At 34.8% G+C, this 22,203-nt stretch overlaps 1 protein-coding gene across 3 annotated transcripts in view; it reads left to right on the top strand.

Annotated features, from left to right (window-relative positions):
- The window catches only part of LOC136027564 (uncharacterized), an 81,196-nt gene that overhangs the window by 8,179 nt on the left and 50,814 nt on the right, over positions 1 to 22,203 (top strand). Inside the window, exon 1 of one of the 3 annotated variants that reach the window (XM_065704935.1) lies at positions 13,835 to 13,869. The exons of the other annotated variants lie outside the window; for them this stretch is intronic. The gene's annotated coding sequence lies outside the window, so the exon portion shown is untranslated. Of the gene's footprint in view, positions 1 to 13,834; positions 13,870 to 22,203 lie in introns of those variants that run through there. 3 annotated transcript variants of the gene reach the window in all.

Genomic DNA, 22,203 nt, shown 5'->3' with positions numbered 1-22,203 from the left:
TAATCTTCCAAGCGTAAAACTACAATTCACTATCAATGAATAAATGAAACTCAAAACGAACAGAAATTAAAATAAATAGCCGAGTCAAACTCGAAACGAGCAGAAATTAATATGAGTAGGGCCTGTAACCCCCATGCCTTCGCAAGACCAGAACATAATTTGCGCTTTGCTGAAAAAAACAAACAAAAACAAATCACGGTGTATTGTCAGTTTAATTGACATTTACTGATATTTATTTCTTAAAGTTTTGATAATTTTTTATTTATGAAAGTAAGAAAAGTGAAAACACTTAAATGTATTTTGTTTTCAGCAAAGCGCAAATTATATTCTGGTCGTGAAGAGGCACGGGGGTTATCAGCCCTACTCATCTTAGTTTTCGCTCGTTTTGAGTTTGACTGGGCTATTTATTGTAATTATTGTTCGTTTTGTGTTTCATTTATTTATTATTTGACTTTATTTCTGCTCATTCTTGACTTAGTGGAGCTCTTTGCCTTTCTTTGAAAAACTTGTTTTGTGGGAAAAGTTTTTTTAACTTAATTTCTATTCGTTGTTTATTTACATAGTCTTTTTCATGGAAAAAATAATATTTTATATCTTTTCAGTTTTTTTCTATAAGGATCCATGATATGAGTTGCTATTTGTATGTCGGAGAAACTTTTTAAACAATTTTTAATCCTTACACCAACAGTATTTTTTAATTTAATTTTATAGCTTCTGAAGTTGACATGAAAAATAAAACTTAATAGTATTTGCAATAGATTAAGTTTGTGCTCTTCGACAACCTTTAACACTTACATTCTTTTTGTTTATTTAAATTGTAAGAGCAGAATTAGTATTAATAGTATCCCAAAAGTTTCAACTTAATACCCCCAGTCGTTCTCGATATATTGCTGAGGTGTCTTATTGGCAACCATTTAACACAGTGCCTTTTGATTTGTTTTTAAAGCATCATTTAGTTTTAAAGCATAATGGGTCAATTGCATAATTGTGTGATGTAGACATGCTTAATATCCCTAAAGACATAGGACCGTTCTACTATGCTGAACAAAATGGCTGTCTCAAAATTTTGACTGGATGCAATTGGAAAATCAATGGGCTGGAATGAAGGGCTGCTTGCCCTCCAATCTCTTTTTACTCTGAAAAAGGGCACCAGAACTTTTAATTTTAAATCGAATTAGCTCCTTTAATAGTTGCAATGATATTTCTAGCTATTTTAGAGTGGTGATGCCTATGATATTGCTTGTATGCCCTTTTTAAAACCCTTTTTTAAAACCTTTTTATGCCCTTTTTAATGCATACAGTTTTTTTATTAATTAAAACTACAAAACGTTCCCTAAAAGTTTCATCTTAATACCCTTAGCGTCAATCGTTACAGGAACTGTAGTGATAGTATTAAAATTGTGCATATAATGCCTTGTGGCCAGTTCAAAATCCCCCACAACTTACCCTTAAATGTCTAAATTAATAATATAAGTTGTTCTTCAGATATTGTTTTGTCACCTTTTTGAAAGTCCACATGCTCATAGTTTATTTTGGATTTAGTTCAACATCCGCGCAAATATTCTTTATAAGCTTCACCTTAATTCTCTTAGCTTGCGCAGTAGCAATAGCTGCAGCAGCATCATGCGCATACCACCTTTGATTTCTTCAACATCCCCTTCAACACACGCTGAAAGTTTCAGCTTAGTATATACAATGAACCGTTCCTAAAGCATTTCTGATGAGTCCGCTTTACAACCTGTATGTGAGTAGTGTGTTTCGGATTAGTTCCATACAGTTTCTATGTATCCCAATTTTTTCGCCTTAATATCCTTAGTTTTAATAGCAGCAGTAGTAACAGTAGAATTAATTGTAGTAGCCTATGCTTTAGTGGCAGTAGTAGTAATAGAAGTAAAAATAACAGTAGCAGCAGTGTGAGTAGAAGCAGTAGCATTAGAATGTAAATATTTTCTTCTGCTTAGTTCAACATCCCTCGCGACAAGCCCTGTTAGTTTCAATTTCACACACCAAATTGTTCCTAAGATATTGTTGTTACGCTCTTTTGATAACCAGCATACAGGGGGCGTGTTCTGATTCAATTCATCTTCCCCCCTCAAAATTTCACCTTCATCCCCTTAGGCGTAGTTGAAATAGTAGTCACAGTAGTAGTACTGATATTACTAGTAGTAGTATTGAATAGTCGTAATCTAGCAGCCTTTTGGTCAGTAGAACATCCCTCTCATCAAGTCCTGGAAGTTTCAACTTAATGCAATAAGCCATTGCTGATTTGTCCTTTTGATAACCTGTATGTTCATATAATTCTTGCAATTTTCATCGCAATGCTCTTAGCCCTACAATAGAAGCAATAGTAGTACTAGTAGTAAATGTAGCAGTAATATCAGTATTAGCAGTAGTGTGCACACATTGCCTTTTGGTGAGCGGATCTCCCTTTAAGTATTCTCTGAAAGTCCCCAAATCAGTTCTAGAGATGCACTTTTATGACAATGTGCACGAAGTTGTAGTAGTATTGGTAGCATGCAACTATTGCCTTTTTCTTCATCTCCCTTATCATTTCCTGAATTTTCCAAATTAATATACTCAGTTATTCCTATGTTACATCCTTTTGACAATCAATATACACATAAAGTGTTTTGATTTCGTTCAACACTCTCCATCAACATTCTCTGAAAGGCTCACCTAAATGGCCTTCGTCTTCTTGGAAAGTAAATTTCAAACCTGCATACCTTTCCCATCAACATATACTATAATAATATAGTACAACATAAACTATATGTAGTTTAAGTATATAACATATACTATAACACTTTCATATATATATATATATATATATATATATATATATATATATATATATATATATATATATATATATATATACATATAGATATATGTATATATATATATATATATATATATATATATATATATATATATATATATATATATATATATATATATATATATATATATATATATATATATATATATATATATATATATATATATATATATATATATATAACAAACGGCTAGCAAATGGATAAGTCCCACCACCTGATTCTAAGTTTTAGTTGTAAGCGGGAATTTTCTTAAGTATTTGTTCGTAGAAATTTGAAACCCCTATTAATGCGCTTCTCTTTCGGGGATTGTACTTTCCCGTAAATTGTGTAATTATCCATATCCTCAAAATTTTGAACGAAAGTGCTAAATAATTATGGAAAGTCAGTACATGTGCCAATAAAAAGTCAGTATATGGAATTTTCTTAAATATTGGTTCGTAGAAATTAGAAACCCCTATTAATACACTTCTAATTCGGGGATTGTACTTTTCCACAAATTTGTATTTGTCCATATCCTCAAAATTTTGAAAGAAAGTGCTTAAAAATTATGGGTTTTTAGTATATGTGCCAATAGAAAGTCAGTTTATGTAATTTTCTTAAATATTGGTTGGTAGAAATCAGAAACCCCTATTAATGCAATTCTCTGTCGGGGATCGCGCTATTTCGCTGTCTATGATAATCTTTTGCCAAAACGCGTTTTTTGTGTTCACTTAATCTCTGGTTAAGGATGTTCGGCCATAGAGATTATATTAGTATCTTCTTTATGCGTCTCAGCCTTTCTACTCCAGTAATGACGCAAAAAAGTAATGTATGGCAGTAAGGCTTTACTTTAATTTTTTCACTTTTTTGGTCTTCATTTGCCAGATAAGGGGACTTTTGTTGGTACATTGTAAACGCCTTGTAAGAACTAGCGATGTTTTAGCTGGGTCCGGGTTTAGATGTCCCATATCGATACTCTCAAACACCGTAGGTGTTTGAAGCCTATCAGAGAAGATATAGATATTGGACCCATATCGGGTGTCAGAAATAGAAACAGTCAAAATTAGTTTCAATTTTTCTGCTTAGGAAAGAAATCTATCCGTAGATTTACATAACACAAAACATTATTTTGTTGTCTTTGTTTTTATGGCACTTGGTATTAACCAAGTGATATATCAATCGCAAATTCTGTCGGTCGGTCTGTCGGTCCCGGTTTTGCTACTTTAGGCACTTCCAGGTAAGCTAGGACGATTAAATTTGGCGGGTGTATCAGGGACCGGACCAGATTAAATTAGAAATAGTCATTTTCGCAATTTGACCATCTGGGGGGGAATGGGGGGCAAGTTAATTCGGAAAAAAAGAAAAAATTAAGCATTTCTAACTTACGAACGGTTGATCAGATCTTAATGAAATTTGATGTTTGAAAGGATATCGAGTCTCAGAGCTGTTATTTTAAATCCCGACTGGATCTAGTGACATTGGGGGGGGGGGGGCTAAAATCTTGGAAAACAGTTAGAGTGGAGGGATTGGTATGAAAGGTGGTGGGAAAAATAAGCACAAGTCCTAGATACGTGATTGACATAACCGGAACGTATCCGCTCTCTTTGGGGTAGTTGGGGGGAAGGGTTAATTCTGAAAAATTTGAAAAATGAGGTATTTTTAACTTACGAACGGGTGATCGGATCTCAATGAAATTTGATATTTAGAAGGATATCGTGTGTCAGAGCTCTTATTTTAAATCCCGACCGGATCTGGTGACATTGGGGGAGTTTGGGATGGGGGAACCTAAAATCATGGAAAACGCTTAGATTGGAGGGATCGGGATGAAACATGGTGGGAAAAATAAGCAGAAGTCTTAGGTACGTGATTTACATAATTGGAACGGATCCGCTCTATTGGGGGGGGGGATTAATTCTGAAAAATTAGAAAAAATGACGTATTTTTAACTTACGAAGGAGAGATCGGATCTTCATGAAACGTCATATTTAGAAGGACCTCGTAACTCAGATCTTTTATTTTAAATCTCAACCGGATCCAGCGTCATTGGGGGGGGGACCAGAAATATTAGAAAATACTTAAAGCGGAGAGATCAGGATGAAACTGGACGGAAAGAATAAAAACCTGTCTAAAATACGTGACTGACATAACCGTACCTGATCTTCTCTCTTTGGTGGAGCTGGGGGGGGGGGTAATTTTGAAAATTGAGGTATTTGTAACTTACGAAAGGGTGACCAGGTCTTAATGAAATTTGATATGTAGAAGGATCTTGTGCTTTAAAGCTCTAATTTTAAATTCCGACCAGATCCTGTGACATTGGCGGGAGTTTGAGGGGGAAACCGGAATTCTTGGAAAACGTGAAAATTGGGATATTTTTATCTTACGAATAGGTGATCGGATCTTAATGAAATTTGATATTTAGAAGAAATTCATGTCTCAGAGCTCTTATTTCAAATCCTGACCAGATCTTTTGACATTGGGGGGAGTTGGAGGGCGAAATCTTAGAAAACACTTGGAGTGGAGGAATCGGGATGAAGCTTGGTGGATAGAATAAACAAATGTCCTTGATACGTGATTGACAGAATCGTACTGGATTCGCTCTCTTTGGGGGAGTTGGGGGAGGAGTTCAGTGATTTGGCGAGTTTGGTGCTTCTGGACGTGCTAGGACGATGAAAATTGGTAGGCGTGTCAGGGAGCTGCACAAATTGACTTGATAAAGTCGTTTTCCCAGATTTGACCATATGGGGGGCTAAAGGGAGAGGAAAAACTAGAAAAAATAAGGTATTTATAACTTACGAGTGGGTGATTGGATCTTAATGAATTTTGATATTTAGAAGGACATCGTGACTCAGAGCTCTTATTTTAAATCCTGACCGGCATTAAGCCTCTGATTTTCCTTTTAAATCAATCAATCGATTCTTAGAATTTTGTTAGAGGTCATACCATATGAGCTCTTGGCTCTTAGCTCTTGTTGCCTCGTCACAAGTGCCATATGAGCTCTTAGCTCTTTTTTTTCGTGTTTTGTGTAGGTTTGTTTCTTCTATTATTATTTTCCATTGATAAAGGCTTTTCTATGATCACATCGTTGAAAAGATGTGGAGCCGGAATATTCTGATTTTTATTATGTAAAGTTTGTTATTTTTTTCTTTTTTTTGTCCATCAATTTGATATAAAATATTACAGCCGTTTTCTGATATATTTAACTTTCCATTGGATGAATGAACAACAAAATATTTCTTGTGTAGGTTGGATTTTGTTATATTGTTGGCCGTTAAGACTTGTCCGTTAAGACTTGTTGTCCGTTTTCTAATGTATACTGGACTTTATTTGTTTAGTATTTGTGAAAATATAGTTGTGTTTATGTCAAAGGGCTGCATATATTTGTCCATAAAATTGTAAATTCTGCTGAGTATTTTTATACTTATTTTGTTACATACAATCCTATCATATTTTCAGAATTATTTGTCTATAGGTCAACATTTTTCAGGACAATTCTCTTACTTAATGTTAAATCTGAGCCTAATATCAAAATTTAAGTTTGTGCTCAACAGACATCAAGATTTGAATATTCAGATACTAAATTTAAATCACCTCATATACTTGGTTTGAGGTGTATACGGAAAACACAGCTATATATCTAGTTTCTGATAAAGGGATTTCCATTTCAAACGCCAAAAAAGGTATTAAAAAATGTAGGATTTTTGGTACTTATGTGTTATAGCGACCACACTTTGTTCTTGATCTGTAATGAAGCCGCTATTCTATGTCTACTCCACACCTTAGATACCAGTACAGTTATGAAAACTCCTATCTTGCCCATGAGAAGCTTTTGGAACAGAGCTCTGAACTTGGCGCCTCCTCCAAGCCCGCGCTCCGACGCGTAGATCGTACTACAACACCATAGGCGGGAACGCAATTTTATTTTGTTGCATACACAGCTTAGATACCAAAATTAAACAAAAAAAAACAAGTTTTTTCAAATGAAAGTAAGGAGCGAGATTAAAACTTAAAACGAACAGAAATTACTCCTTATATGAAAGGGGCTTTTCCTCCTCAACGCCCCGCTCTTTACGCTAAAGTCTCTCTTAACTCTTTCTCTTAACTCTACATTTTAAAACAGTAAAAAACTTTAGCGTAAAGATCGGGGCGTTGAGGAGGAAAAGCCCCTTTCATATACGGAGTAATTTCTGTTCGTTTTAAGTTTTAATTTTTATACCAACAGTTACATCAAATGAATTGCATGTTAATGCTGATTTTAAATATGTTTCATCAAGTTTAGTCTTACCCATCAAAAGTTACGAGCCTGAGAAAATTTGCCTTATTTTAGAATATAGGTGGAAACACCCCTTAAAGGTGATAGAATCTTAACAAAAATCACACCATCAGATTCAGCGCATCAGAGAACCCGACAGTATAAGTTTCAAGCTCCTATCTACAAAAAATGTTGAATTTTGTATTTTTTTTTTTGCCACAAGACATCACAGATGCGTGTTTATTTGTTTTTTTTTTTTTTTTTTTTCCAGGGGCGATCGTATCGACCCAGTAGTCCTAGAATGTCACCAGAGGGCTCAGTCTGACGGAAATTAAAAATTCTAGTGCCCTATTTAAGTGACCAAAAAAAATTGGAGGGCACCTAGGCCCCCTCCCACGCTCATTTTTTCCCAGAGTCACCTGATCAAAATTCCGAGATAGCCATTTTATTCAACATAGTCAAAAAACCTAATATATATATATATATATATATATATATATATATATATATATATATATATATATATATATATATATATATATATATATATATATATATATATATATATGTATATATATATATGTATAAATATATATATATATATATATATATATATATATATATATATATATATATATATATATATATATATATATATATATATATATATATATATATCTTTGGGGACGACTTACTCCCCCACAGTCCCCGTGGGAGGGGCTGCAAGTTACAAACTTTGACCAGTGTTTAGCCTACATAATATGTATTATAGTAATATTTATTCAATATTATTCTAATATTGATATATTATAGTAATGGTTATTGGGAAGTGTACAGACGTTTTCAGGTGAATTTTTTGGTTGGGGGAGGGGTTATGTGGGGGAACTTTACATGGAGGGATTTGTCATGGGGAAAGAGAATTTCCATGAAGGGGGCGCACAATTTTCCAGCATTTAAAAAATAAATGAAAAAATAAATATGAAAAACTTTTTTCAACTGAAAGTAAGGAGCAGCATTAAAACTTAAAACGAACAGAAATTATTACGCATGTGAGGGATTCACTTCCTCCTAATACCTCACTTTTTACTCTAAAGTATTTTAGTAATTTCAACTATTTATTCTACGGCCTTTGTGATTCAGGGGTCATTCTTAAGGATTTGGGACAAAATTTAAGCTTTAGTTTGAAGAGCGAGGTATTGACGAGGGGGCGAACCCCCCTCATATAAGTAGTAAGAACATACGAATATAGAAGTTCGTTATGTAAGTTAATTCGTAAGTTACATATATTTTTACTAATAACAACGTTCGCAAAAAATTAAAAGTTCTAGTTGCCTTTTTAAGTAGCCGAAAATTGGAGGGTAACTAGGCCTCCTCCTCCGCTCCTTTTTTTCTAAAATTGTCTGATCAAAACTACGAGAAAGCCATTTAGCGAAAAAAAAATTAGCGAATTTCGTTTTAATTACTCCTGTGCGGAGAGCTAAAATCAAAACATGCATTAATTCAAAAACGTTCAGAAATTAAATAAAAAACAAGTTTTTTAACTGAAAGTAAGGAGGGACATTTAAACTTAATACGAACAGAAATTACTCCGTATATGAAAGGGGCTGCTCCCTCTTCAACACCCCGCTCTTTATGCTGAAGTTTTTTAATGTTTTAAAAAGTAGAGTGGAGAGAAAGAGTCAAACTTTAGCGTAAAGAGCGGGATGTTGAAGAGGGAACAGCCCCTTTCATATACGGAAAAATTTCTGTTCATTTTAAGTTTAAATGTCGCTCCTTACTTTCAGTTAAAAAAAAAACTTGTTTTTTTTTTACTTAATTCAAGTTAAGATTTGGGATTTGCCAGGGACCAAAGAACAGGCAATTATATTTCTCCAGGATAAGGGGTTGTTGCCCAAAACAAAAAAAAATGTGTCAATGGATACACCATGGCTTTGTACTACTATGAGAAGCTACATTTTTGGAAGTGTAAAATACTTAAATAAAACATAGCTACAATTTATTTTTCAACCAAACCAAAGCTAATTGTCTGGTAAGTTGTTTGACCAGTTTCTTGTATCGTGCTCGCATCAATCGCGATCGAACTTCTTGAGTGTGTATTATATAACCGACAACTACCAAATTCATTTTGTCCCTCCCCTTACATTTTTGTAAATTGTCGCCACTGACCTTTTCACCATCCTTCCCATTGACTAGTATCGATAAGATTCCCGCCTTCATCAAGGCTTAACTATATGGTATAGTTTTCTAAAATATAACCCTTTTTCTCATGTTTAACTACTGAAAAAAGTCATTCAGATGTCTTATGTTTGGTGTAACTGGTTTTGACATGGGAGGTCTCATTTTTGTACTTCATTGAATTGTCTCCGATCGTCAGTGCTTCCACTTTTCGATTTCAGTTTTCCCTATTTTCATACCAATTTTCCCTAGAAGTCCTCGTGTTTATGTCTGATTTCTCCCTATTTTTCTCCCTAGAAAAAAGGATAGTTTGCCCTAGATTTCCACAGAATTTACATGAGATCTTTTTACTTCAGATAATGATAACATATAACATCTTTTACACTAACGAGAATACATACAAAAGTTCAAACTGAGATCTTTTTACTTCAGATAATGATAACATCTTTACACTAACGAGAATACATAAAAAAGTTCAAACAAGTGTCATCTCCAGCACTTCATCGCACGTAGCGTTTGCCTTCGTCTTGAAGCCAGCGACAGCTTTCGGTATACTGACAGTTGATTTCTTCGTTTTACCTTCGTTTTTCAACCAGTAATTGACTCGGATCAGTGAGACTAGGGTGACGTTTTCGAGACTATTTCTCATGTCTGTTTTGATCAATTTCAGGAGGCTGAACAAACGTTCAGCTGGAACGTTGCTAAAAGGTAACGAGAATATCAGTGAAATGCACTTCCGCAGTTCCGGGTATTTGATTTCGCCACTGCTAGTCTTCAGACCAAGTATTTTCTTCCAGTATTGTTCAACTGACAGGTCTCCAACTTGGACATCTCCCAAATGAAGCTCAGTGACTTCAGTCATTGCCTGTGACCTCCATTCTACGTTCGTTTTCTGGAGGGAACACTTTCCTGTTAGAACAGGAAATCTCACAAATAGTGGCCTTAGAGATCTTGGGTTCAAATTTCTTGCATTCCTTGGTTCAACTAAAGCCAAAATGTCATAAATTTCGTCTTCAAACTTGAACTGGTCTTTGATCTGCTTGATCAGGACTATGTAGTAGTTTCGACACGACTGGTAAAAGAGATCAATGTTATCACTTGGCTCTTGAGCATCCTCGAGTTCTTGCATGGAATCGGTTGCAGCTATTCCCACATATGTCTGGTTTAAAGGCAGGTACTCACTTGAAAGGTAAGGATCCAGTTCAGTAAACGAACCAACACTGCGAATATAGTCCAGTTTCATGAAGTTAGACGCAACATCATTCACAAGTTTGCTGACACTAAGCTTCAGGGAGTGAAGAAGTGGGAGTTCGGATTGAAAAACTGCATTGAATTCGTTGGAGAGGCCAAGAGAGTAGTCCATGAATTCAAGGTATGGCTTTGTCAACTTGCTTTGTAATGTTGACAAGATAAGGTCATTTGTTGCAGTTGGGTCTTCAAACGTGATTTCTACGAAATACTGAATAAGAGCAATCAGTCGCTCAATAAGCATCTTCACACAGGCCTGAAGGGATAACCAACGGGTCTGTCCCGGAGCAAGAATTCGGTGTGCTTCGCATCGGAAGAACTCCTGAAATTCGGCGAACTTCTCTCGTCTGGAAGCGCTTCTGGAAAAGAGGACATAGATATTTCGCGCCAAGTCTTCGAGTGTCTTGGGAGGTGACAAGCATGCATATGACGAGCATAAGTGAATAAGATGGCATGAGCATTTCACATTCAAGATGTGTGGCACCATGGCTTTCATAAGGGTTGAAGCAGATCTGTTGGCTCCAAACATGACGCTAGTTGTATATGCACAAAATTCAACAATATTTTGCCAGGGAATCGAGTTTTCTTCAATGACTTACTTGATGCGGTTAGTCAGGCCCTCAGCCGATCCATCACTACACTTAACCATATCCAATACTTCGACATGAAGTTTTCGATCTTTCTCGCTAAAAAATACAACCATGATAGCTAGCTGTTTATCAATAGTACGATCAGTGATTTCGTCAATTATCACAGAGAAAAAAGTGGTTTTGAGCAGCTCGACTAACTGGTTCTGTAGCACCAACGAAAAATTATGTCGCAAAATATTTGTAGCTTTCTGTTTACCCAATATGACCCCTGCCAGGGCCTGGTCTTTGGGAAATAACTTTCTGAGGAGAGGAATCAAGCTGTCTGCAAGACGTAATGGCAGATTATGTTCTGCCAAAAATATGCAGATGCGCTGTTCAATTTCTTTGGAATGACTGCCTAGAGTCAGAAGTTTTTCAATGCTGCCAGACTTCGTCTCGATTTCACTGCTTGCTTTTATATGCTTCGTCAACTCTGATTTCCCACAATACACATACTTCAAACAGAACTTACAGTATGGTATATAAGTCTTTTTCTTTGACTTGTTTGACACTCTTTTCTCTATCCAATTTTTACACATTGGTAACTGAAGACACTTGTCAACAAACTTTTGCTCGTATGTTTTCTTTTGGGAATTCTGCCCTGAACCCTACTTTTTTTGGAGGAGTCACCAGGAGGTGAACTTCAGGAACATCATCATCTTCGTCATCCAGTGGTCTTTTGGAACTAGATATAATTTGAAGATTATCTTCCTTTGAGTCAGTACACTGGCTTTCAGACGAACTTTGCATGTCAATGATCTCGAGAAAAAGTGTTTTATTAGTGATCAAAACTAGTCTATTTCTATAATTACTTGTACAAGGGTACACAATAACTACATCATGCTAAACTATGCTCATGGGTATTAAGGTGCATATCCTCAATTAACTTATAATACCTCATGTATAATTCAAGTTTGCAGTATGGAGAACGGATGGACCGAAAGTTTGCAATGGTTGCATTTCACTAGTTCGCAAAAATCAAAACGAAGTATGCCTAGCTTGATAAATGATAATTAATTATTTATTATGTTGTTTGTTGGTTGGCTTAGAAAATGATTGACTTTTACTACTGCACGCCAGCAAAAACGTAGGTTTTTCCATTAGTGCAGTAGATGTAAATAGTAAAGAGTTAAATTGTCTTTATTAATAAAGTAAGTATCAAAGTAAAGTATCTTCAGATTTGGAACACCACTTTAAATGGAAAAAGAAATTTGTGACCCACTTCTTCATTAGAAGAGCTTTGCTTTGATGTCTTCTAACCTAGGAGGGACCAACACAACCAAAAACAACACAAAAGAAGTTTCTCTGTAAACCTAGCTTAACAAAATACTTTAATTTGCTACTTTCACATTGCTGCAGTCCAAGGTAAAACAGTAGATTTTACATGATTCCAAATGGCAAGTGGCAGGCAAGTGGACATGAACAAAAGACTAGACTAAATATTATTGTGTGAATCATCAGATTAAAAATAAGGGTACTCACAGCTAGTTTTAACAGAATGCAGGGTCCTTTATAGACAGTATGGATTGCAACTTTTCTTTTTTATGGATTGCAAAGCCACAGTTTGCACCAACACCAGCATCTGTCCCTAAATTTTGACACATAAACCACAGTCTGCTCATGTTGTATAGGAGGGTGACCTTAGATCAGTGTCTTTCAGGACCGTACTTGGTAGAAATAAGTCTTTCAACTTCCGTAAATGTCTTGTATACTTTCTTCTATGATCAGATTGTAGCTGGAGCCTTGTTTTTTTTAGCTAAGCAATGGAGAGTGCCATTTTGTGTCAGGATGAAACACCAACGCCTGCCAATTATCAAGTCAAAAACTGTTCTTTCATGGTTTAAATCATATTTTCTTACTTCATAATTAAATTTAAGCCCTTCTGACCTGTTTAAAATTAATGTAGTCACAAAATCAATTAAAATATTCATTTTTTAAGTAGCAGAATTGCTTTTTCTTTTTTACTCCTAAAGAGGTCAGATGTGCTTTAACTGGACTGTACAATCATAGAAGGGAATGTATAAAAGTGAAAGAAAATTTTAGAATTGAAAAATTATAGTTTCTGACCTTTCAGCCATCAACCTAAGGTCACCTCCATGGGCAGCTGGTGCTGCCCAGGCTCCCAGCTAAGGCAGCTGGTGCTTTATTTGGATAGTCCCCTATGGATTTGCAGATAGATGACCACGGGAAAAAGAGGTCACCAGCAGATTGAAAGAATCCCTAATGCTAAGTGCATAGGTCGCATGCTCCTATTCTATAATTGCTGCCTAACCAATACTCTTTATGTTGGGCAGTTTACACCCAATCAAAGGCATTGCTTAAAAATAAACTAAATACTAGGCTACCTAAACTAAATTACTAAATACCTAATGAATGAAAATCCAAGGGATTAAAGTCGTCCCTTCCTAATGAATGTCATTCCACGCTTTAGCTTTTTTTGTAATTTCGCGCTGATCTTTGCAATATAAGCCAGTGTTGCGACATAAGTATCTTCAAGAAGACTGAGCATAATCTGCAATCTATAAGAATTTGTCAGCCTTCGTTTGAAAAATTCGAATTTTCCCTGAAGATCCCTAAAAACCCTTACTTAACCCCAGATTTCCCTGAATCCCTAGATTCAAAATAAGTGTCCCTAAAAGAAGTGATTTTCCCCTAAAATAGGGTAATCTCCCTAGAAGTGGAAGCCCTGCCGATCGTACATGTAGCAACCTAAGGCATCAGTTACTTATTTGATTTTGACCTAAGATAAGTGAGTAATTTTGCGCATTATTTGATTAGTTAGGAAATTGAATTTACCAAAACAAATGAATGGATAAAAGTTTAATAGGTAAAGGTCTAAATTAGGGGCTAATGAGAAAGAAGACAATTCGGTACGAATGTATTATACGTGAATTTGGATCACGAAGATCAGATAGGACAATAACCGGTTAGTTTGCAATGCGTAGTGGTATAATATAGTATCTCGCCATGGATGTTCAAATTAAGATTTTGGATTTGCCAAGGACAGAAAAACATGCAATTATATTTTTCAGGATAAGGGGCTGTTAAACAAAACAGGATCAATGTTGGTATTACCTGAACAATTGTTTTGGGTCATGAAACTATTGTGAATAGATGCATTTTGACTTTTTGAACATCTTTTCTCTCTTGCAAAACTACCGCAAACTCACCGTTATGGAAATATTCTGGCCCAAATATTCTTGTATTTATACATATAGAATTGCAATCATTTCCGTTTTCGTTGATCGGATATTTGAAATCGCGAATCTGTAATACTTTAGAAACAAATTTGGGCTATATATTTGCACATTAGGGAGGGGGAATAAAGCATAGCATATATTAAATATGTAAACTAACCATTGCTGTATTTAATATATGCTATGCTTTACCACCACCCCTTAATGTACAAATATATAATAACTCCATAACGGTGAGTTTGCGGTAGTTTTGCAAGAGAGAAAAGATGTTCAAAAAGTCAAAATGCATCTATTCACAATAGTTTCATGACCCAAAACAATTGTTCAGGTAATACCAACATTGACCCAAAATAGTACGTCAATGGACACACTATTACTTTGTACACTTGCGAGAAGCAATATCTTTGGAAGTGTAACCTAAACTTCATTAGAATAACCAAATTTCACTTCTTGAGTGTTTTTCGTATAATATGTAAGTAACGACAATTCTCACTTTCAAATTAATGACAATTCTTACTTCATAATATACGGAATAATTGTAGCTAACATTTTGCACGAAGCTCCTTTATACTTTAACCGTGGATTGACAGTTAAGTTGGCACATACTCACATTTCTTCGTCAAGGTTTGATATTTTTTTCATTTATGAAAGTAAGAAATGTGAAAACATTCCAAGAGTATAATGTGCAAATATACAGCCAATATTAGATGTTTCCAGTATATTCCATTTACCCGTAAATTGAATACACTGTTCCGAAACAAGAACGGGAAAAACAAGAGTGATGGGTGGGGGGGGGGATGCAATGAAAATATATAATTTGGGCTATATTTGCAGTTTTTAGAGGGGTGGAGGTAAAGTACAGCGGGGCTGCATGCAAAGTGTCTAGATGAAGAGCTTTTTGCTATATTGAAATAGGTAAATGGAATTTTCAGAATTGGGTCCAGGGACCTAATTATGTTTTAAGAAGGCTTTTTCAAGCATCTACTTCCCTCCAAGAGGCGTTAACCTATGATTAGCATGGATGAGCTTTGTAGTCTAAAAGGAAAACGTTCAGCTAAAGCACAAATGAGGCCCATATGAATTGTTCTGAAATCAGTAACGAAATCCTGATTTATGGAAAAGTGTATCTTAAATTTAAAGCTTTATATATTTATTAATTAAAAAAAAACTTTCCAAGACAAGTTTTTCAAAGAAAAGTAAAGAGCTCCATTAAGCCAAGAATGAGCAAAAAAGTCAAATATTCTTAATAGTCAGTAACCTGAAAAAAAAACAACAAATAAACAAATTGCCATGGATTGTGAGTTAAGTTGACATATACTGACATTTCTTCGTCAAGTTTTGTTAATTTTCATTTATGAAAGTAAGAAAGGTGAAAACATTCCAAAAGTAAAGAGCTCCATTAAGCCAAGAATGAGCAAAAAAGTCAAATAATCTTAATAGTCAATAATCTGAAAAAAAAAACAACAACAAACACACAAATTGCCATGGATTGTTAGTTAAGTTGACATATAGCCTACTGACATTTCTTCGTCAAGTTTTGTTAATTTTCATTTATGAAAGTAAGAAAGGTGAAAACATTCCAAGCGTATTTTGTTTTCAATAAAGCACAAATTGTCTTCTGGTCTTGAAAAGGCATAGGGGTTTTCAGCCCTGCTTTTGTTAATTTTTGCTCATTTTAAGTTTGACTCGGCCATCTATTGTAATTTCTGTTCGTTTTGAGTTTCATTTATTTATTGATGGTGATTTGTGTTTTTTTTTACGCTTGGGAGATTATTTGACTATTTTTGCTCATTCTTGGCTTAATGGAGCTCTTTACTTTTCTTTAAACAATCAAGAGAGATAAAACTCTAAAAAAGAAAACTTCAAACGAGACGACGGCCAGTAGAATTAAAAGACTAAAACAACGCGGATATTTCGCCTGTATAAAACAAGGCGTCTTCAGCACAAGATAGAAAATTAAAAGAAAACTAATCTAAAAACAAATAAAAACCACCACCAAATATAATAAATACAATTGTCGCTACTTATCCACGTAGGGAAAAGCAGCTATGCGAGTTAATTCAATGAGAATCAAAGAGCAACTGAGGAAAATTTATGAAAATTGAAACTTTGTTAATTATTCTGTTGCGAAATAATCCTTTTGTAAGCTAACATTGAAACAACTCTTTTTGGTCTAGTGGGTAATCTTGTCCCCTGGTGATTGTGGAAAATTTTAATTCCCCCATCGACTATTGGTTCATTTTTTAAAAGAATATCATAAATTGGGTCAATATTTAAATTCCCTGTGTCTCTATTTATTGAAATATTACCAAATATATGTTTTTTTAATTTCTACAGCCTCCCTCGCCCACTGAGAAAAACCTCTATCATTAGAAATAGCTGTAGCCTCATCAAATTGTATAAAATGTTCAGGATAAAAGAATGTGTGTTCAGCTAGAGCCGAAACAAAAGTTTCGGGAGGCTTTCTTAGTTGTAGGGTTTTTTCTATTGAGTAGCGATGCTCAATAAATCATTCAGTAAATTGTTTGTGAGTTCTACCAATATAAAACTTTCCACAGGAATAAGGAATTTTATATACCCCACTAACTAAATCCCCCCGGGTTAAATCCTTCCCAGAATTAAGAAAACTACCTAATGGTCTCACTGATTGGAAACAAGTATCAATGTTATGTTTACCCAAAAATCTTTTAAGCATCTCCCCCAAAGTAGGTACATAAGGTAAAGAATGAAACGTTTCGGTTTCACTTTTTTGGAATTTTATATACCCCACTAACTAAATCCCCCCGGGTTAAATCCTTCCCAGAATTAAGAAAACTACCTAATGGTCTCACTGATTGGAAACAAGTATCAATGTTATGTTTACCCAAAATTCTTTTAAGCATCTCCCCCCTGAAACCCCAATAACCCTATTGTTGTGTTTAATGCGTCTATTTTTTATTATTTTATCAATGAATTTAATCGGGTAACTATTACAAAATAAAACATCCCTCAAATATAACAACTCAGAATCTAAAAACTCCCGGGAACAAATTCTGAAAGCTCTATTGATTTCCGAGCAAAAACAAAGACGTTTCAAGTTGTCCAAAGACTTCAATTTTGTCGAAAATTCTTTGAGGAATAACCTTCCATTTGACATTTTTCTGAGGATTAAGGAAATGGCCGTTAGATCTTTCCACCATGATTTCCATTTGTCAAAGGTTCGTTTGGTCGACAAGTTCAATAGCCTTTTGTTTGAAAAGTTCCAGAATTCGGATACTTTTTATCCTCGTTTTTGTCTGGGTCCTGCCACTAAGAATTTGTCGTCTAAAACTCTTAGTAGTCAACAATAGGTAGTTTTGTCGAAGGGTTTTAGATTCTGTTTTCCAACCCCAATTTCTTATTCAAAAATAATCTCTAAGGTAGAGTCAGGAATTATGGCTTCTATTGATAAAGTCGAAGCTCCTCAAGAACTTAGAGCTGAAATCGTAAGGAAACTTAAGACTTTTAACATGAAAAAAATTGATAATGATATAATAAAAAATGACATTAAAATACTTTCTGATTTGAAAAAGGATAAGACCCTTACTATCACTAGGGCAGATAAAGGCAACACTATTGTAATTATGGACACCGATGATTATGATCGTAAAATGAATACAATCATTTCGGATACCACTTTTTACAAGAAATTGGATTTCGATCCTACGGATAAATATGTAAAATCGATTAGAAAGGAATTGGAGTCCCTGAAAAATAATTTACACATTACCCCACAATTTTATAATAAATTTTATCCAAGAGGTTGTTCCGCACCAAAGATCTATGGTCTACCCAAAATTCATAAGACGGGAGTCCCCCTCCGTCCCATTGTATCAACTTTTTCATCACCAGTGGCAAAATTAGGAAAGTGGTTGTCGGTGGCATTGCGTCCACTCTTAGGAACACAAAAATCATATATACAAAATTCCACTGATCTTACTAATAAGTTAAAAAATTTCACACTAGAGGAGAATTCAATTCTCTGTAGTTTTGATGTAGTGTCCATGTATTCAAATTGTAACGTAAAAAAGTGCGAGGATATATTAAGGATTAAATTACAAAAGCACTTTGATTTGATACAAGATGTGACCATGGCGAGTTTGGAGATTGAAGTCATTATGAAATTGGTTATTCTTGCAAATGAACATTCTCTTTATTTTGGTTTTAGAGGTGAATTTTATAAACAGGTGTTTGGTTTGGCTATGGGGGCATCTCTCTCCCCTTTGTTGGCAAATCTCTTCATGGAATCTATTGAAACCTCCGCCATACACAGTTTTAGGCTCTCTCCTTGTTTCTGGGGCAGATTCATGGATGACGTGGTCTGCATTTGGAAACACGGTTTAGAGTCTTTAGACCTTTTCCATAAACATTTAAATAGTTTTGACAAAAACGTAAAATTTACAGTGGAGTTTGAAGAAAGTGATAAACTACCTTTTCTGGATATCTTATTGATCAAAAGTGAGTTCCATTTACTTTTTTCAGTTTATAGAAAGCCTACCCACAATGATAGGTATTTGAACTTTCACTCTTGCCACCCTATCTCAGTGAAACGAGGGGTTGTGATTGCACTGGTGGATAGAGCTTTCAGAATTTGTTCCCGGGAGTTTTTAGATTCTGAGTTGTTATATTTGAGGGATGTTTTATTTTGTAATAGTTACCCGATTAAATTCATTGATAGAATAATAAAAAATAGACGCATTAAACACAACAATAGGGTTATTGGGGTTTCACAGTGCACAGAATTGGACTTACCGAAACGTTTCATTCTTTACCTTATGTACCTACTTTGGGGGAGAAATTTTACACAATCACCAGGGGACAAGATTACCCACTAGACCAAAAAGAGTTGCTTCAATGTTAGCTTACAAAAGGATTATTTCGCAACAGAATAATTAACTAAGTTTCAATTTTCATAAACTTTCCTCAGTTGCTCTTTGATTCTCATTGAAGTAACTCGCATAGCTGCTTTTCCATACGTGGATAAGTAGCGACAATTGTATTTATTATATTTGGTGGTGGTTTTTATTTGTTTTTAGATTAGATTTCTTTTACTTTTCTATCTTGTGCTGAAGACGCCTTGTTTTTATACAGGCGAAATATCCGCGTTGTTTTAGTCTTTTAATTCTACTGGCCGTCGTCTCGTTTGAAGTTTTCTTTTTTAGAGTTTTATCTCTCTTGATTGTTTATTGTCATGTCTGGCCAGTTCGGCTTAAGAACTTTTACTTTTCTTTGAAAAATTTGTCTTATGGAAAGGGTTTTTAAATTAATTTCTGTTCGTTTTTTATTGACATAATCTTTTTTATGAAAAAAAAAACATTATTTATCTTTTCATTTTCTTAAATAAGAATCCATAGTATGGGTTGTTATTTATATGTTGAAGAAACTTGTCAACAATTTTTAATCCTGAAAAAAAAACAGTATTTTTAATTTATTTTTATAGTTTCTGAAAATAAACTGAAAATAAAACTTAATTTCGTTCCCAAAAGCTTCTATCTATGCTCTTTGACCACCTGAATACACTTACATTCTTTTGATTTATTTAAATTGTAAGAGTAGGAGTAGTAATAGTAATATCTCTACAAGTTTCAACTTAATATTCCTAGTGGTTCTCGATATATTGCTGAGGTGTATTATTGGGAACCATTGAACACAATGTCTTTTGTTTTTTTAAGCTACATTTAGTTTTAAAGCATAATGGGCCGGTTGCATAATTTTGACGAAACACTGGCTAATGTCAATTTCATTTTTAACCCTGCATCAAAAGGGGTTATCTCCGATGTACTGAAGACAGATTAAGTACGCCGTCAATGTATAGGGTAATGTTAGAAGTATTTCGTGCATGCACATGGTGAATTTTCCCTTGAGATTGGTCAGAAGGACTCGATTCCCGAAAGATTTGAAAAACGTTCTTTTTAATTTACCCCAGGAGTAATCTTATTGCAGCCTTTTGGTATCTGTGTGTATCTATGTGAGAGTTCTACATTTGTATTTTGATTTAATAGGCTTGGGAGTTCACACATCCTGTATTAATTTCGCGTTTCAGCTTCTCTAGCAAAGCAATTCTGTGGATCGATCTTGTCACTGATTAAATTAAAAAAAAAAACAAGTTTTCTTTAACTGCAAGTAAGGAGCGACATTAAAACTTAAAACGAACATAAATTATTCCATTTGTGAAATGGGTTGTCCCCTCTTCGACGCCTCGCTCTTTACGCTAAAGTTTGACTCTTTCTCTCAACTCTACTTTTTAAAACAGTAAAAAACTTTAGCATAAAGAGCGAGGCGTTGAGGAGGGGACAACCCCTTTCATAAGGAATAATTTCTGTTCATTTTAAGTTTTAATGTCGCTCCTTACTTGCGGTTGGAAACTTGTTTATTTTTAAATTTAATTTCTGAACGTTTTTGAATCAATGCATGTTTTGATTTTGGCTTACCGCATATGAATAATTAAAACGAAATTTGCATATTATTTTTTTTTTGGCTAAATGGCTTTCTCACAGTTTTGATCGGACGATTTTGGTGAAAAGGGGTGGGAGAGGAGACCTAGTTGCACTCCAATTTTTGGCTACTTAAAAAGGCAACTAGAACTTTTTATCTTTTTACGAACATTTTTATTAGTAATAAATATACGTAACTTACGAACTAACTTACGTAACGAAATTCTATATTTGTATATTTTTATTACATATATGAGGGGGTTCTCCCCCTCGTCAATACCTCGCTCTTTACAATAAAGCTTCAACTTGGTCCCAATTCTTTAAGAATGACCCCTGAATCACAAACGCCGTAGAATAAGTAGTTGAAATTATTAAAAGTACTTTAGCGTAAAGAGTGAGGTATTGTGGAGGAGACGAATACCTTTATATACGTAATAATTTCTGTTCGTTTTAGGTTCTAATGCTGCTCCTTACTTCCACCAGAAAAAAGACTTTTTTTAATTTATTTTCCCATTGTTTTTTTTTAAATAATGCCAGAAAATCCTTTATGGAAATTTTCCTCCCTCAGGATAAATTCCTCCATGGAACGATCCTCCCACGTAACCCCCTCCCCGACCGCCCTTTAACATGAAAAAGTCCCCCTGAAATCGTCTGTACACATCCCAATAACCATTACTGCAAACAATGGTCAAAGTTTGTAACTTGTAGCCCCTCCCCCGGGGACTGTGGGGAGTAAGTCGTCCCCAAAGACATAATTATTAGGTTTTTCGACTATGCTGAACAAAATGGCTATCTCAAAATTTTGATCCAGTAACTTTGGGAAAACAATGAGCGTGGGAGGGGGCCTAGGTGCCCTCCAATTTTTTTCACTTAAAAAGGGCACTGGAACGTTGTATTTTCCATTAGAATGAGCCCTCTTGCGACATTCTAGGACCACTGGGTCGATACGATCACCCCTGGAAAAAAAATATGTCTTCTGGGAAAAAATACAAAATTCCACATTTTTGTAGATAGGAGTTTGAAACTTTACAGTAGGGTTCTCTGATACGCTGAATCTAATGATGTGATTTTCGTTAAGATTCTTTGACTTTTAGCGGGTGTTCCCTCCTATTTTCTAAAATAAGGCCAATTTTTTCAGGCTCATAACTTTTGATGGGTAAAACTAAACTGGATAAAACTTGCATATTTAGAATCAGCGTAAAAGTGCAATTCTTTTGATGTAACTATTGGTATCAAAATTCCCATTTTTAGAGTTTAGGTTATATTGAGCCGGGTCGCTCCTTACTAGTTCGTTACCACGAACTGTTTGAAAATCACTTTGCAGCCATAGTGGTGTATTTATTATTTGAGTGAATAGCTGAAAGTATAATTTTTGAGGCATAAAAGATGGAATTTTCTTTTTATTCAAGGTTCTTTTCGTGCTAAATTTTTTAA

The sequence above is a fragment of the Artemia franciscana genome, chromosome 5 (genome assembly GCF_032884065.1).
Source record: "Artemia franciscana chromosome 5, ASM3288406v1, whole genome shotgun sequence".
NCBI classification, from domain to species: domain Eukaryota; kingdom Metazoa; phylum Arthropoda; class Branchiopoda; order Anostraca; family Artemiidae; genus Artemia; species Artemia franciscana.
Note: the sequence above shows the minus strand (reverse complement) of the source record. Positions and strands in the feature narration are given on the sequence as shown.